The 19,238-nt window shown below is 36.2% G+C and overlaps 1 long non-coding RNA gene across 3 annotated transcripts in view; it reads left to right on the top strand.

The window, feature by feature from the left end:
- Nucleotides 1-6,502: 6,502 nt before the first annotated feature.
- The window catches only part of LOC125250210, a 53,309-nt gene continuing 40,573 nt past the window's right edge, over nucleotides 6,503-19,238 (top strand). Inside the window, exons 1-2 of one of the 3 annotated variants that reach the window (XR_007180752.1) lie at nucleotides 6,503-6,689; nucleotides 7,169-7,208. This is a non-coding gene — a long non-coding RNA (uncharacterized LOC125250210). Of the gene's footprint in view, nucleotides 6,704-7,168; nucleotides 7,209-19,238 lie in introns of all 3 variants that reach the window. The other 2 variants (XR_007180751.1, XR_007180750.1) reach the window with 2 other exon arrangements.

Raw genomic sequence — 19,238 nt, 5'->3', positions numbered from 1 at the left:
ATGATGGCCATCCATGGAACTTTTTCCATTGCACCAAACCTTCTTTGTAATGGAAAAAGCTTCATCAGATTATTAAAAATGATTTAAGATTATTTTAGGGGAATTTATTTTTAAGAGTGTATAGAAAAACATAGAAATTCCTATTTCTCTTTTAAATGATGCTATTAATTTCAATGACTAGACATGTCTAGAAATCAGACTTTTACAGTTTCCTCATCCAGGATTTTAAAGTTCTGGGACCCTTCATTCTTAACTGAATTAAATGAACAAATTAAAATAAGAAGTATATCAGTTAAGTTTACATCTTGATTTTTAGTTTTTTTTTAAGCTTGTTAATATTTTCTGTCATATTTTAAATTATTTTATTATATTTAATAAGAATATATTTAAGCCATCTTGTGGCCCCCTTGGAAGTGTACTGAGGCCCCCTAGTGGATCTGGTTGGGAACCACTGTCTTAGTGGATGGAGAATGTTAGACAGACTTTTATAATCTTAGATAATCAGTGGTAATTTAACATCATGTGTCAAATGATAGATCATCAATAAAGCAAGCTATTACACATGAGCTTACTGTCTCAATAACAAACACTCTTTAAGAGCCCTTCAATTATTGCATGAGCCATAAATGGTAGGCTATATTGATTCATAAAAGATTACTTAAGCTGCTGAGGACAGTGAAACTCCACTTCAAATGCTCTTCATACAGCATCTCCAAATTTCCCTGTTTAAGTTCCTCGATGGATCACATTTAGTGCAACAAGGGCCTCTTCTCCTCGATTCTCCTAAAGATGAGATTTTTATGGTCTGCTAACTGCACAGTGTCTGCTCGTCAAATCCGTATAGAACTCTTGGAGCGCAGGTGTGCCATATCATTACATCACGTTCTTTTGATTATATCCTTGGAGTAACATTCATATTGTTAATGGTAATGGCACCACATTATCATTTTATTAATGCAGTTAAATTACGCCAACTTTATTCAGAAGAACATTCTGGATGTTCCTGCTGTTTTGTTGTTTTATTTCACAAATGTCACTCTAGTGCTGGGCATCCAGGCCTTGTTATCTCTATTTACAGCATATTTCTGGATCGTAACTTGCTCATAAACCGCACATATCTCCCAGCAGATGTTTGGCGGACGAGTTTGGAGAGTGTAAAAATTTAATGGACACAGATGTGTTCGTGTGAGACATATTGAGCTGTTTGTATCAAGAAAGAACATTTTATGGTATTTACTTGTGTATGCTATAGTATGCAGATGTTGTACTTTGTTTTATACCCATTTTTTTAAAGCCCCCCCCCCCAAAAAAAGTTATGAAAAGTGTATGATATAGATTTGTAAATTTGGTTTTGTTTAAACAACCAAGACGTATTTCATTTCTTGAAGATAAATTTGCTTACTCCAATCCTGAAATAACTTAAATACTTTTATTTTCTCATGCCAATCTTTCTCATATATGTAGAATATGATTAAAAAAAAATACTCTGAAAGACAATTGAAAGGCATAGCAACCTGAGGTAACCTTTAGGCTTAAAAAAAAAAAAAAAAACACTTCATATGGTATCACAATTATTTTGACCTAACCACTTTGTTTCAATATCAGGTAACAAATGATGATTATCATGCCTTTGACTTCTGGTAAAGCTGAATTTTCAGCATCATTACTCCAGTCTTCAGTGTCACATGATCCTTCAGAAATCATTTTAATATGCTGATTTGCTGCTCAAGAAATATTTCTTATTATTATCATCGTTGAAAACAGTTGTGCTGCTTAATATTTTTGTGGAAACCATGCTTTCAGGATTCAAAAGAACGGCATTTATTTGATTATTATTACATTTATTATTGTAAATGTCTTTACATGTCACTTTTGATCAATTTAATGCATCATTGCTGAATAAAAGTTTTCTTTCTTTCAAAAAATATATTAGTATGACCCAGTGTTGGAGTAACGCATTAAGTAACTTGAGTTAAGTAATCAGATTACTTTTTAAAGTAACTAGTAAAGTAACACATTACTTTTAAATTTACATCAAAATATCTGAGTTACCCTTTCAAATAAGTACCGCAAGTTACTTTGTTTTCCCATTTATTGACTGACACTTCTGTCGCCAGCACTGCTGAAAGGCTTGTTTGTTTGAACGTCGCCCTCTACTGTACAGGAGTGAATTTGCATTTCCTTCAGCCTGAGGCTTATTCATTTCACTTTTGGTGTGAAAGGGCCTTTACATTTGTCAAAAATAGAACTTTTTTGTTGTTATAAAAACAAACAGCCCAGATGAGAAAAAGTAACGCGAAAGTAATGTAATGCATTACTTTCCATAAATAGTAACGCAATTAGTTATTTTTAGCAAGTAATGCAATATAGTAATGCATTACATTTAAAAGTAACTTTCTCCAACACTTTGTATCACCTTTGTAGAGTAGGGGAGAGTGGGGACAGTTGCAACGTGTGGCAGTTGCAACATTGCTGATTTATCCAATCAGGAATGAGCTAGAGTCATGACACTCCTACTGCACATGCTCAGTATGCCCCTCCTTCTTTCTGGAAGTTAACAGCTACATGCTAAACCTCCTTATAGGAGAACTGAAATTCAAGGCAAAAAAGTAACTTTTTTTACTACTAGATTTTTTGTCATACTGTCTAAACTGTTTAAGTATTGTTTTTTATAGTTTAATAGTTTGAATGTGCATTTTCTTAGCTCTTAACAGACTTGGGTACAATGTGTTCAAGCTAATGTGTTAGGCTAGCATCACTAGTTTTAAGATGGCTGCCAGGGGGTGGGACAGTTGCAACGCATTGTTGCAACTGTCCCCACATGGTGTTGCAACTGTCCCTCATGACAATAATAATGACAATTAGATAAAATTGATATAAAAGGCAATTCAGTGGTTTGATAAAGAACATATTTCAATAATCAGGTATCTCCTCTTTGTATTTCAGCAAATTGCTTTTTTAAAAGTCAAACTAGTCTGCAGTGTATCCTACATTTTCTGTTCTGTTTTTTTTTCAGTATGCCACGAGACAGGAAAAGGACAACAGAAAGGGGTGTCCTTCTACCTATTCTGTCCTTAGCTGCTGCTGTAGTAAGCAATGATGGCAGGACAGTGAGGTCACATAACGATAATTGATATGCTTAGCATTTGTTTGACTACGATATCAAACAGCAAATACTGTGTTGCTAATGTTACACAAAACATGTTCCCATTCACCATCTCAGAAAATCAATATCCTTAGAAATGCTTTGAACAACTTGTAAGATATTAAAGGCATACAGTTCATCATCAGAAAATGTGCATATATACTGCATATTGGAGAAATAGTACATATTGTAGCCAAGCTAGAGGTCTGTGCTTGGATATGTTGTGCTTATTTTCTTAGTATGTATGCATTTATTAATTTAGTCTCTTTGCTAAATCATGCATCGCTATTAATATGGCTCATGCATAGTGTCTGTGTTTAGAGCAAACCCCTAACTCACTCTAACTGCCTCAAATTATGCATCTTGTTGAGGAATTTATGCTGTCTCATTGCAAATGATCAGATTTATGATATTCAGATTTATGATTTTCAAATTGGCTTTGAAGGAGGGACTAGTAAGTAACAACAATAAAAAATACTTTGCAAATGCATAGCAACACACTGGCAAACACCCACATCATGTGCTGGTGAGTTGTGCACATGCAAACAGCTTGCTCTAGTTTTCTTCTTCCGTCAGAACCGCATGAGTTGATGTTATTAGGCAGAAATCACATTTGAGTTGGGCCTACATAAATCAGTAAAGGTGTTACATGGTTGTGTACTTGTTTTTTACTTTAAAAAGTTAACTCAATGAACTCTGGTCTCACATAAACTAAAAAAAAGATTTGAAAAATGATGCAGAAGTATGAGTTTTATTACATCTAAATGACTGTTGCAACTGCCCTCGGTACTGTTGCAACTGTCCCCATATATGGGGACAGTTGCAACATTTTTCAGGGTCCATTTAAGTACAAATTACTTTCATATTATCATGTGTACACATGTTGCAACAGTATGGGCAGGTAGGTGACATATATGGGTTTAATATATATATTTTTGTCTTTCTAATACAAACAGTCGCTGAGAAACTGAAGGAAATGTAAAAAGTGTTGCAACCGCCCCCACTCTCCCCTACTTGTACCATGTGAAAAGGTGGGCTGTCAGCAACGAAATGATTGTGGCGAACGACTCATTCTCCCATTTCCCCCCCCCCATCTTTTTTCAAACAAAGACATGATGTACTCCCACAGGGGACAAATGTTGTCTTAAGTCCTTGGGCTCTGTTCAATAACATTCCTGTCTCATTGATTTTTAGCTCTAAAACTGTAGTCTGTTATCAGTTCAGGTTTATGGGCTGGAAATGTGTTTTTGTTAACATAAAAATGGAAATATAGCTTTTGTCTGATACTGTAGCTTCAGAAACAATTTGGATGTAGTTATTATGATGGTCTCTGCAGTGTGAATACAGCAGACTCTTCTGTATTCAAGCTCCTGAAACTAATTAAATAAGGAGGCCACTGTTTTATTATGCATGGCGTGACTTTTTGATAGGGTTTTCCAAAACTAATGTGCCTTTTATATTGTCATTTTTACTCAAGCATTTCTTGAGGATCCGTTAGCACCTCAGCGGCAACTAATAATAAGCTTTTATTTTTATTAGTCTTTTAATTCAGCTTATTATAATGGCTGAATGGGTTTTCATCCCTAAAGTAATTCAATTTATGAAAAGTCATTTTGGGGTGTGTGGTGAATATCCAGTGTTTTGAGTGGCATGTCTTTTACAGTTCACAAACTTCATGGCTTCACACTGAGCTCACAGAAAATGATCCTTTTTTTAAATATTTGTTTTGCTTTTTTAGAATTAGTAAACACAGACAGGTCTGGGGTAATATTTCAGCAAATAATTAAAATATTACTTAATATGATTATATAGTTATGTTATGCAATTTTTATAAATTATCATCATCAACAACAAAAATAATTAAGATTTTAAAATTAATAAATGTTTTTTAAAAAAGAAGCCTTTAATGCTCGCTTTTTGAACTTTCTATTCATCAATATTAAGCAACAAACACTGTTTTCAACATTGATGATAATAAAGAACCATTATTAATCTTTGAGCACAAAAAAATACATTTTGATGAGCTCCAAATCAGAATATGAGAATAATTTCTGAAAGATCATATAACACTGAAAATTCAGCTTTGCCATCACAAATTACATTTTAAAATATATTAAAATAGAAAACAGTTATTTTAAATTGTAATGATATTTCACAATATTGCTGTTTTTATTGAATGTTTAATTAAATAAATGCAGCCTTGGTGAGCATAAGAGACCGGAAGTGTATTAATGTTTAAAGTTATAGTGTTAAATCATTGTTTTTTAACATAAAATTTTAGCCTTGCATTTATTCATCCATTTCAAGTATTTTACAAGGTAAAACTTGATTATAAAAACATGCCTCTCCAATGTGTTGTATTAAACACATGACATATTTATATTGTTGCCTACAATCAAATTACATTAAAAACCAAGTATTGCTCAGTCCACAGCCATTCTAACCAGCCTGCTTTGCAGCACTCCAGTAGCCATGTGGACATATTGGAGTACACTTTACAGATGGAGCTGGGTAAGCGACCCAATAAAAATCATCAGTGAAAATGCCACATGTGATTTTGAGCATGAGATGGATGACAGGGACAGAGAGTGTGTGTGTCTCAGCCTTGCTCTGGCAGTAATCACTGTTGTCGAGGCACTAATTGGTCTTGTCTGTTTGTGAGGCCACACACTGTGACGTGCATGAGGCTTCTCGCAGATGGGTCGTGGATGCTGACTTTAAGGCAGGCTGGTGCCAGACAGGCCTAGCCATGATCAACAACAAATGGGTCTTAGGCTCTGTTTGTCTGTCAGATAGTTGTTTTGTCTACTATCACATCAGATAACAGGGAGTCAGCATGTTTCCTTGTTAAATAAATGTATTTATTTTATGTTTTAGATGCATAGATGCATAGTTCAGTGATTTGGTACCAAATTACATATTTTATTTTCATCCACATCTGCCTATCAGTGAAAACGCAGCAGTGAAACCGTATACATTTATAATTAGTAGCATAAAAAAATATAATTTAAATCAACAATCAAGCTAAAGCTACATATTTCATTGTCCATCATGAATTAAAGTATTATTTTATTATAATAATATTTTTATTAGCCTATTATATTGCGAATATGTTTCATTGTCCGTCCTACATTAAAATATTATTTTATTATGATTATATTTTTTATTAGCCTGAATATAAAAATAATTTATAAAAATAACAAAATTACAATAAATTACCAAAATATTTAATTTTTTTATGAAATGGTATGCAGAAAATATCTGTACTCCCTGAAATGTAAATTAATGGTTAGATCGGCGTGTCCAATCAGAAGGCTTTTAAGGCGTTTTCTGTCTGTCAATCATTCTGCGCGTTCAAACGCCGACAGTCCATATATGGGAAGCCGGAAGCTGAGAGCGCGATAGATAGATTTTTTTCTTGGAGGCTTGAAATTGTTTACAATTTTTCATTTGTTAAAAGTAGACGAGAGTAAACAAACACTGATATAGCTTTTCATCTACAACGCACTTATAAATCTGGAACCGCTTTGCTTCTATGCGACAGGTGAAAATCCCATGGTTAGTTTATCGAACCTTTAGAGAAAAGTTTGCCTATGTGTGTGTTTTTTTTGTTTTTGTTTTGTATCATACTTCATACGTCAGGCTTTTATGGCTCATATCAGGCCTATAGTGAGAATATGGAGCTCACAGTCGAGGACGAGGGACACCTCAGTTTTATTTTGAGGCTCAAACTGAGCAAAAATATGCAATTTGGTGCAGTTGTTGTCAGCCCATATATGGCCAAAACGGAAGCTGAAATTCTGATAGCTTGTAATGTAAATTCATTAGATAACAATAGCAGACCACTTAAAATGCATATACATTTCAGCTGCCACCCTATATCTCCCAATAATGTGTCTTATTAAGATAATATTTAAATGCTTAGTTTTATGAGGCAAAACAGAATGCAATAGTATGGAAAAAAAATACTATAGAAGTCAATGAGGCCCAAAAACTGATCAAAATATCTTCTTTTTTATTCAGCAGAAGAAAGAAATTCATGCAGGTTTGGAACAACTTGAGGGTGAGTAAATGAGGACATAATTTTCATTTTTGGGTGAACTATCCCTTTACAGAACCTTAGAGAAAAATGAGGCTAAGTGTATAATACTTGTACATTACACCTATCTGTACATGGCACAGTAAATCAATAATGATTTTATTATCATAATAATACACAAGAGCAGACAAAATCAGCGTTTATGCACGATCCTATTGACCTGCCAATGCATGATCATGGCAGCAGATGGCAGTATTTACTACCAAGAGAATTTCAGAGACATCTTGACAATCAGATTGTCGTGTTTCGAGCATCTTTGTGCCTTTTTCCATATCTTTGTGCTTTTGGTTTCTTTAAACAAGCATTGGCTGAGTCATATACACCATCAGGTCTGCAATAGAGGCTTATTGTTGAATGCCAAGGAGACTGACTGTCTATGCATATCTACCCAGCCAGTGTGATTGAGCACTGCTCTGAATGAACGAACTGACGGTGGACTGGTTTGATTTGTAGCTTTATAGCAGGATTATGATAACATGTCTAGCACTGCTCTGACTAATGTTGCAGAATACAGTGATAACTGCATGGCAGATGCCACATTTACGGAAACAAATGCGTCTTAACTTGTCTTATTTTAAGTTTTAAATGCATGTTTCTTTGAGATTTTTAGCTTCAGCTTTAGTTCAAAATTTCCACTGCGATTTGGCTCCAAATTACCCATTTTATTTTCATCCACTTCTGTCTGTCAGTAAAAAAGCAATAGTAAAAATGAATAGCACGCTAATAATTTATATACAAAACTGATAAAAGTCTAATTCTGCCATATAGCCTTATTGCAGTGAAATTAATTTGCAGAAAACTTCAGTTTACTTTGGATAAAAAACAAAACCCATAGTGACAAATTCATAATTGACTGCTTATTATTCCCATGATGAGACAGAAGCCTTATTGCCAGACATGTTTGGAATATGAAACGGTTTTTGACACATGGGCAGATGTTTTGCTTTTTATTTTCCCCTTTCTCCATAATCCTCCCTGAAAAGGTTACGCCGATCCCCACTCTTATGTTTATTAATGAAAAGAAAAATTCTTCACCTGAGAGTTTTGGTGAGAAGCACAGCAGGAATACTAATGCCTTGAAGTGAAGCACTGCAGTTATGCAATTTACAATAGACTGTTCCAATTAGGCCTAATATTCAAAGACATTTATTTAGAATTACAATAGCTTATACTATCTGGAATATTTATAATAGAAAAATGCAAATCGTTGCAACGCACTACATTTATTCCAGAATTATCATATCACATTTGTTAAACAGGACTGGCTGTGAAATTAGAAATGTTTTGAGACATCAGAGTGCTTTCATGTGTGCAGACATTTTTAGCTTTATTTAGGCACTGTAAAATTCCCAGTGGGTGGACAACCTGCTGACAACATAAAAAATTGCCCTGGATTTGGAAAATACATTTTAAAGTCTCTTTCAGTGTAGTGCTCCCTGCAATTCATGTACTGTTTATGTTCCAGCAACATTGATCTGACCCTTGGCCTTTCGCAGCACTGTTTATCTTGATCATCTGTCCATATTCTCCCTTCAAATGTCTAATCCTGTCTGTCGAAGGGAGACTGAGTGTGTGAGGGTACAGCGTGCATGTTGCTGTTTATACGAGGCGACGCAGTTATAGACAATCTGCACTGAGACGACATCTGGTAGCGCTGTCACTCAAACGTTCTCTCTACCTCTCTCTCTTCTTGTTCCACCAGGTGACACACTCTTTTTCTCCCTAATGTCATGTTTTGCATCATGCAAGATAAATATTTATAGAGCCTTGACAGTGAATTGAATAAGCCACACTCTCCCGAGAAGTGAGCAAGAAACATGTCAAAACAGGTCTTAAAAAATCAGTCTCGTCATCTGCATTTTCTGAACTGTCGCCATCGCTACCAGATGTTTATAGTAGTCTGTTGCAGGATAGCGCTTGTTATTTGAGGTACAATCAGTGGTGAAATTTCTGATCATGCCATAAACATTATAGTCAGATGATGTGTGGATATCATTTTCATTTCTTACACTCACTTGTTTCTTTTTGCTTGTATAAGGGAAGAACGTGACAGTACTGCCATATTGACAGACACTGCGATTCAATAGAGTGCATGCGGTTCTTACTTAAACCCGAGTATGTGTGGACCCAGGCAAGGCAATATGCTTTGTCCAGCATGAAAAGCTCCCTGTGGGGAAATTGGTCTTCTTTAACACAGGAGATTGGCTCTGAGATTTCTCTCTGATAGCTGGACAGGGACTGCGGTAAAACCACACGCATAGAGTTTTTTCTGCCCCTAGCAGACCCTGAGGACACAGACTGGGTTGTAAATATAAAGATATGATTGGGGGAATAGGAAAGCAGGTGAAGCAGCTACTTCCTACATGATTTGTTTTACTGGCATTTTGTCTGTAGAATTGCTTAAGTTAAGGTATAATGACTTGAAGTAACCATGAAATCAAAATTGACAGTTCTTGTTTTCTCTTCTCTTCTCTTCTCTTCTCTTCTCTTCTCTTCTCTTCTCTTCTCTTCTCTTCTCTTCTCTTCTCTTCTCTTCTCTTTACTGGTGCGAGGGCGGGACAACCTGTCACTCACATGAGATCAACCAATAGCAAACCACAACCATCCAATCAATTCCTCATGGACAAAATCAAGTCCCGCCCTACATTTTTTTTGTTCGAGACTTCCGTTTCATTCCGACTTTAAAGGCCGTGTAAAGTAAATTCTGAGAATTGTTTCTAAACACATTATAAATGTTACAAATGTATTGCTGAAACACATTACAAAGACTGTGAACTATGTAGTCCTGAATTATGGAGTTAGACCGTTAAACAGTTTTTTACAGAGCCCCTTACATGACATGCAGGAACAAAATAGTAGGCTAAATCGTGTGCGTGCTTTACTAAGTCATTCTCTCGATTTATAAATCGTGTGCACGATTTACTAATTCGTTCCCTCGATATGCGAAATCATGTGCATGATTTATAAATCGAGGGAATGAAATAGTAAATCGTGCACACGATTTAGTAAAACGAGGGAACGACTTAGTAAATCGTGTGCACAATTTACTTTTTTTTCTGCATGTCGTGCGGGACTCCGTAGTTTTTCACCAATGGGCTATATGCAGAATCAGAATATAGTCACTTAAATAGTCAGGCATAGCATTAATTTAATTATTCAAACGCAAGACAGCATAAAAAATAAACAAATAAAGACGTACCTCATTGTTCCTCCTCGGCTGAATTCAATTCGACCATCAGTTTTCACACTTTTATGTAAAAAAAAAAAAAGCTTCAAAAATTAAATATTTACTGTGCACTTTAGTTAGATTAATAAAATGTGTGTTTTCACAAGTGTGCCAAAATCATTGATCTTGCTCTGCAATGACTGACTGCTGCTGTGATTAGAAAGAGAAAATGTGGTGCTCGCTTTCTGTGTCACTCATTCACAAGAAAAGTTGTTTTTCTTAAGATTTTTTGAGTATTTCATACTTCACATTGACAAAATGTATTTATAAAATAACTAGGTTTAAAATGTTTAATATTTAGTCAAAAATGAAGTGAAAAACGATTAGAGGACATGGCTGATATATGCGCAAATAAATGCTACTTTGCCGCCACCTGCTGGTTAAAGTGGTAATTATTGTCTTTTTTATTTTTAAATAAGTGTTTTCTATCAAATGTTGAATTTCCTACATTTTTAAACGTTCGGTTTTACAATGGGGACAATCTCGGAAGGATGAACAAATAATGTTTGTGGTCATCACATTAAAAATAAATTTGAAGTGCTGGGGACAAAAATGTGTTTGACACGGTGTTTTTAAACGGTCCCAATAGCTTTGTCTTTACTGCAATCAATAAAACTGGTTTATGAGCAAATTAGGTAAATGCGATAACTGCATTAAAATATGAATACAACATTAAAAAGTCAACTATTGATGGTTTTGTGTCAATGTACAGCGACTACAGGATGAACAGCTAACAGTTCACCAGAAATGCCCGAGCTGGCTTAACGACAACCAGGAAGTAACCGTGATTTTTTTTTGGGCGGGGCTAAAACGGTGGCTCGATGACGCACCTGGACGCCCCTAACACTATAACAACTACAGTGTATTAGCATCAGTGGCTCGCCCGCTCAATCATGAGTTACTGTCATTACCGTTAGTTACTACAGCCACATTTTGCTAGCCAGCTATGCCTTCGTCACGCAAATGCATATTACCTGGTTGCGATAATTTACAAAACAGCAACGATGATGTGAAGAAGAGGTGGATTCATTTTGTAAAGAGACATCTTGATGGAGAGCTGACAATCACCACCAACATCTCAATTTTACACTGAATAGTTTTATAAACTTTCTTCAGAGACAATTGGGATTCACTGATAGTCTGCCATTGTTGGTGAATGGGGCTGAACCGGCCTTCATCTTTCCGTCCTGCTGACAACCGATGATATGGTGCCAGACCGACTATCTCCTGTCCCGGCCTTCATCCTGCCGTCTCGCGTCGCTGACATCTGGTTCCACAGTCGGCAGTACGTGGCCACCAATGAGTGTAAGTTTCTTTGTGTGCTTATTTATGTTATAATTAATAGTAGGTAGTCCACAATAACTCTACTAAATTTTGCAGCCCTCTAATGTGATTCTTTTGTTTATATGCATCAGTATGTTTGACTCATTAGACAAGTAAGTTGAGAGAGACAGCATCTTTCTTGCGAGTGGGTGTGGTTTCAGCGCCGACTGCAGACACGCCCCCAGCATTTGAGAGCAGAGAATACTTATTATTTTTTCAAGATTTTGATAACTTATTTCATTTACTTGGCATTTTTTTTAATCATTCAAATTTGGCTCAGAACACATACATATTGCTTTACATGGACTTTAAGTGATGATTTTCTGTTTAGTTATGCCTTTATTGCAGTGTTTCCCAACCTTTTTGTCTTATGTACTCTCACATCCCCATTCATCAACACAAACTAGAAATGATTCTTTGAACTCATTCTACTACAGTTTCAGTCCTCATTGGCTAAATGGCTTTTCAAGAGCGCTGATATACAGTCCAATAGCTCTGGGACTTTTCCTGGCACGTTCCAGACAGATTGTCAGTCTGTGGGCTGGGATGTTTCATTGACTCTTTCTGTATGGTGCATCGTTACACCAGTAGGTGGCGACAAGTGACTCTTTGGCTGTGTCCGAAAGCAGGCAGCTGACTTGTTGCCTCGCTGCCCTAACAGACAATGACTTTGCAGGCAGTGTTTGAACACAAAGGTACCTCATGAAACTGATTTCCGATAGGTTTCTGAGGCAGTGTAACATTTGAATTATCTACAACTACGTAGAGAGAGCTTTGGTGATAACTAAGGCCCTGTTTACACCTGGTATTAAGATGCGTTTTGGTCGGATCACAAGTAGACGAGGGAGACACATTCCCGTTTACACCTGGTGTTTTAATCCACTTCTGTCTTGATTTCTTTGAGGGGAGATTATATTAACTGGCTGAACTGTGAAAGGTAAATGTATGGGCTTTTTCTGCTTTTTCTGATCTTTCAATCTAATGGACGAAATAACCTTACATATAAATGCGTCAGACGATGGGAAAACATACTAAGAGCAGCAGCTTTTGTTTCTGCACTGAATGTTTTTGTTTCACCACAGCTGAATGTGGTAAGTGTGTGTTAGAAACCAGGAATGGTGAGAGAACATTGTGCTTGGTACGTTTTTCTTCTTCAAACCAAACTTGGCTAAGTTTGGTTTGCCACTCTCTGGCTAATGCGCTTCACATAATGTTTTCTGCTTTAGGTCAGTAGGTCTTTTGTGGCTGTTAAAACACATTCAACCACATGAGCGTCTATACTACGAAAGCAATCGGTTAAATTAGTTTTCGACTACCTCTGGAAGTGGTCGAAAGTGGACAAGCTTAAAATGTTTTAGGCAGGGAACACACTACACGACTGTCTGGTTGATTATGAATGTAACTTGGTTGTTATGACTGATCATGCTCAAACAGACCGAGTTTATTCCAGTTGAGCTCAGTTGGTGTTTACAGTCAGGGCTTACAATAGTGTAGTGTGCAGTGTCTAAAGATTCTAGTCATAGATTTTAAGAACCAGCTGTTGCCAGTCGTCCTCACAAAGATTTTATTAAACGGTAAATATTTGCGACTGGAGCTGGCGACTATGCTGTGGAGATGCGTTCACTGTCAAACATCATTCATCCTTATTTTTTTCTTATCTTTTTGATGTTTCTTTTGTATTATTTCATAAGTTAACCTTGCAAGTTAGGCCTAATTGTTTTTAGGCTATTCATTTTGTTCTGCAGATGGAAAAAAAGAAACTGCATTCTTTAAAAATTCAGAATAAGCAGTGATTTCTCTCATTTTTTCTCCTTTTATTTTGACCTGGAGTCTAATAAAAGTTAAACAGAAAAAATAAAATGGTAGCTTATGTAGGCTATATAACTGCACTCGTTTCTGAATATATAATTTAAATAGTCTAACGATTAAAAAAAAAATCAAAAACATGACATTTGTAAAAAAAAATAATTGTATATATACATTTTAATTATATCTAATATATTTGAGGAAATATGATGAGGAAATACAATTCCTTGAATATCTCTGCAGCTCTTCTCTCAAATGAAGTCATGCTTTCAGAGTTTCTTAGAAATAACATAAAACAAATGAAAAAAGTTGGTCAACAATGTACATTTGCACACAAACTGATCACCAACTGCAACTGTCAGTTGCCATTTTTACTTTTTAGCTCAATTGTAACAGAATAGGATGCACAGGATTGTGGGATATCAAAGGCAGTGAAGGATACATCTATGCTGTCTTCAAAATTTGATCAGATGAAGGTACTGTATCTCAGGAGACAGGAAGTTAAGCTAATTTTGGATTCAGACGTGCCTTGATGCCTTCGTACCTTGGAATGCATCCTCCGAAGGCAGCATGATTTGTTCAAATACACTGATTCATCTTTATGAGTGAGTCATTGAATCATTCACTCAACTGATTCCTTAATGCTGATTCATACACAAAATAAACTTTTGTTTGGAGATGTATCAGTTCTAGACAAAGTATTGTGTTAATCTTAAATGTAAGTTTCTTTTTGTTTATTTAACTGTTCTATAAATATAATATCACACTCAAAATTGTGCCGAGTAATTTTCAAACAAAATTCATTTTCTTTCATGATCACTTAAGTCTTATGATATCTCTTTCTAATAATATAATGTACACTACTCTTTAAAAATTTGGGGTCAGTAAGATTTTTTGCAAACATTTATTATTAAGCTATCAGTACTTAAATGATTAGTCCACTTTTAAATACACTTTTCCTGATAAATTTACTCACCCCCATGTCATCCAAGATGTTCATGTCTTTCTTTCGTCAGTCGAAAAGAAATGAAGGTTTTTGAGGAAAACATTCCAGGATTATTCTCCTTACAGTGGATTTCAATGGCTACCAACAGGTTGAAGGTCAAAATTACAGTTTCAGTGCAGCTTCAAGGGCTTTAAACGATACCAGATGAGTAATAAGGGTCTTATCTAGAGAATCGATCGGTCATTTTCTAAAAAAAATACAACCGTTTATGCTTTATAAACAAAATATCGCCTTGAATGTACTTTCCGCTTCCGCATTCTTCATAACGCTTACACTGAATGTCCTACGCCTTCCCTATTCAAGTTACGGGAAAAAACGAAACTGGCGCCGCGTTCGTTCCGTAAGTAGAATAGGGAAGGCGTAGAACATTCAGCGTAAGCGTTATGAAGAATGCGGAAGCAGAAAGTACGTTCAGGGCGATATTTTGTTTATAAAGCATAAACGGTTGTATTTTTCGAAAATGACCGATTGATTCGCTAGATAAGACCCTTATTACTCATCTGGTATCGTTTAAAGCCCTTGAAGCTGCACTGAAACTGTAATTTTGACCTTCAATCTGTTGGTAGCCATTGAAATCCACTGTAAGGAGAAAAATCCTGGAATGTTTTCCTCAAAAACCTTCATTTCTTTTCGACTGAAGAAAGAAAGACATGAACATCTTGGATGACATGGTAGTGAGTAAATTTATCAGGAAAAGTGTTTTTAAAAGTGGACTAATCCTTTAATTTTTTTTCTTGAGTGCCAAATCAGCATATTAAAATGATTTCTGAAGGACATATAACACTGAAGACTGGATGTATAGATAAATAGAAAATTGTAATAATATTTATTTTACAATATTACTGTTTTTACTTTATTTTTGTTCAAATAAATGCAGCCTTAGTGAGCATAAGAGTCTTCTTTCCAAAATCTTTCTGACCCCCAAATTTTAAATGTTAGTGTATAATATACATATATATATTTCTTTGTTTTATAGGTTTTACAATGCAAAATCACAGTCTTTTCAAGTACCTCCTGAGGTACATGTTCCCTGGTTGGGAATAACTGTGCCATTGTACATCAACCCGAATTCACTTCCTGTATTAGCTGTATTATCTGAGCCAAGGCCCCATTTCATATGGAAATTTCAGGAGATGCATTGAAAGAGCGGCTGAAACATTAGCCATCTCATTATGTCTCCGAGCATATTATCTTGATGGGCTGCAGAAAAATGGCCCTGTATCGAAGCAACGTTAGTGTGGCAGACTGCGTGATGGTGACACAGCAGCAGTGAAACTGGAGTTTTATTTAATCCAGCGCCTTCTCCCTTGGCCTGATAACTTCACAGCCCATCCCAGGGCTTGTCTGTCAGCGTTGACACAGTAATATCTCCCAAGCCCTCTGTTTCCTAGTCACTTTCATTTATTTTAAAATACCATTTCACACACTGCTGCCTTTAACTAGGCATTATACAGTGTGTGGGGAGAGAGGCCTAGATTGAATTGTGACAGAGACAGCGGCTCTTGCGGTGAAAAATAACAAAATATTGTAAATGGCAGCAGACTCTATAAAATGGCAATGCTAGAGATGATGATTTTCCTCCTGTTTTTTTGTCTTTCATTTCTATTGTGAGCGTCTAGGCCTATATATCTGTCTATATATGTGTGCGTGTGTGTCGGGTTGCATGTGTGTTTACTGTTCAAGACAATTTAGATTCACTCTGGCTATCAAAACAATATTCCCCACACTGCTCCTCAAATTCAGAGACTCTTTCTTGTATTCCTCTCCAACATTTGGTTACTTAAAAAAACTTTTTAGACATTTTAGCAGGTTCAGCTTTTATAGGATGGTGTTGTTTGGGTAGAGGTCACGTTAGACTTTTGCTTTTGAGTCGTAAAAATTATGTTTTTTAATTTTCATATTTTAATGATATTAAGACGTAATAGCTTTTGTTTTTTGTTCTCATTTTTAATCATGAACTTACAGGATGAGTATATAGGCTAGATTTTGCATTTATTTATTTATGAAGAGAACAGATACTGTGCAACACTTTCTATGTTCAACACCACAGGAAGCAGATGAATTTGAAACCATATTGATTCTTAAATCCCAAGAATCTTTTGGTCTATGCTGTTTTCAGTTGATGAATGAACAGAACATTGTTGCTCGCCTCCCATCCAATAAATCGCAATAAGCTTTGTGCTTTATGTTTGATATGAAACAAAGTCTCAGAATTTTAAATTCTGTCCATTTTATTAAAATTCCAAAAAAAATAAAAAATAAATACTGTTTTGAGCAGTACAGACACGCAGTGCAAAATTAGCACTGAAATGGCGTGGACTGAGGTTTTTTTTTTTGCGGCTGATCTTATTGTATATGCATTTATAGTAGTTTCCCTTTCAGACACAAAATTTATGGGTGGAGAGTATTTAAATGAATCACACAACGCGATTTACTAATGTTAGCATTTTTCTCTGAGGCATGGTAAAGCCATAATTAGATTTAAACAATAAAACTAAACGTGCTGAGCCATATAACAATTAGTTTTCTGTCTATAAATATATCAAAACAGTTGTTCCCTTGCCTATTAAAACGTGTAATAAATAAAGCGTCTTTGGTGTTTCCATGGTTTCTACAAAATAAAACTGGAAACCGAGGCTGCGTCCGAAAACTAGAAAATGCTGCCTTCTGAGGACACATTTCAAGGTAGGAAGGCATCAAGGCACGTCTGAATCCAATGTTAGCTTCACTTCCTGTCTCATGAGATGCCTTCCTCAGATCGATTTTTGAAGGAAGCATGGATGTATCCTTAGCTGCCTTTGATATCCCATAATCCTGTGCTTTCCATTCTGTGACAGTTGAGCTAGAAAAATAAAGATGGCGTCCGAAAGTTGCGTTTGCTGCTCAGTTTGTGCATAAATGTACGATTTTGACCAACATATTTCAATTTTGATATAATTTCTATTGAGAAATTACTACTGTAGTAATTAATTGTTTAGTTCTCACCAAAGCTCGCGCTATATTGCTGTAGATCATTAAACTGTTACGCTGCCTCAGAAGTCTGTCTGAAATCAGTTTGTGAGGAGCCTTCATTCACAAATGCTGCCGTACAAGTCATTCTCTTATAAGGCAGCGAGGCAGCAAGACAGCTACCTAGGTTTTCGGACGCAGCCCGAGGCAGACTGAGGGTTAACGCGGGTATGACGCAATTGACAGGCGACTCCTCACATGTCCCGGAGGCTTGGTTAAAATTGCAATTTTCTCACAATTTACAAATAGTTGGAAACATTTGGGATACTTACATATTGCACCTTTAACCCATTTTGCGACATGACTGCAATTGTTGCTGCTAGGAGGAGACACCACAGAGAACAGAGAGCGCGTGGTAGAAGGGAGAAAATATTTTCCAATATTTTCGTATTAATTTCTTTGGAATCCCAAAGAAAGATGTTATCCGAACATATAAATATAAATATATTTGCTCAATCAGTGTTTCAACCACGTAAAAACGTCAACAAAACAGCTTTTAAACAATATGCCACGCAATCTTCAGTGTTGGGAAAAGTTACTTTTAAAAGTAAAGCATAATATTGCGTTACTCCCTAAAAAGTCACTAATTATGTTACTTAGGGTGCGTTCACACTTGTCATGTTTGGTTCGATTAAAACGAACCCTGGTGCGATTGCTCGGTTAGTGCGGTTCATTTGAACATGTGTGAACGCTGCCATCCGAACCCTGGTGCGCACCAAACAAGCGGACCGAGACCGCTGAAAAGATGGGTCTCGGTCCGCTTCCAAACGAACTCTGGTGCGGTTCGAATGATATATGAACGCAACACGGACCAAAGACATGTAACCGAACCACAAACAGGAAGACGAGAACCTAAAAAGGACAGAATCCTCACGCATGTCGGTTTTTCTTGTCATAGTCGCGAGTTTGCCCATCACAGGCATCAGACGCGCGTCTCCACGCAGCAGATCGTTTGTGTGTGCAAATGGATTCCCGCCGGTGTTTTGACTACTTTACACATTTTATAAGCTCTTAACAAGTTCCCAGCTGGCAAAAATACCATCACATGCAGGCTACGCACACACAACGAGCGCATTTACCTCAGAAAACAGCATTGTTTCGGATGTTCGTTAAGTTCCGTCTCAAAATAGGCAATACGTCATAAAATCCGACCATTCACATTGTGAATGTATCCCTGTGCCTTAAGGTTCGGTATCTTTTGGTTCGGTGATAAAATTGCAAATCTGAACACTAATCGGACCAGGACTAAATGTTTTTTTTTTCTTCTTTGGTCCGGACCAACTGAACCAAACGAACCGAACTACAAGTGTGAACGCACCCTTAGTTACTTTTAATGGAAAGTAATGTGTTACGTTACTTTTGTGTTACTTTTTCTCATTTGGGCTGTTTTTTTTTTTTTATTATTTTTTGTTCTAGCAAATGTAAAAGCCTTTTCACACCAAAAGTGACATGAATTTGCCTCAGGCATAAAATGCATATTCAACTCCACAGCAACTTCATAAATTTATCCACTAACCATTCAGAAACGTCCAGTTGCTTTCTAAAACTTGTAACTTCTTCCTGAGTCTCTCCATGTCTGACTCCGGTTTGAACAGTGTAAAGCTGAACATCGTTACTGACAACC

Source organism: Megalobrama amblycephala, linkage group LG17, assembly GCF_018812025.1.
Source record: "Megalobrama amblycephala isolate DHTTF-2021 linkage group LG17, ASM1881202v1, whole genome shotgun sequence".
Taxonomy (NCBI): Eukaryota; Metazoa; Chordata; class Actinopteri; order Cypriniformes; family Xenocyprididae; genus Megalobrama; species Megalobrama amblycephala.
This window is presented reverse-complemented; position numbering and strand designations above follow the sequence as displayed.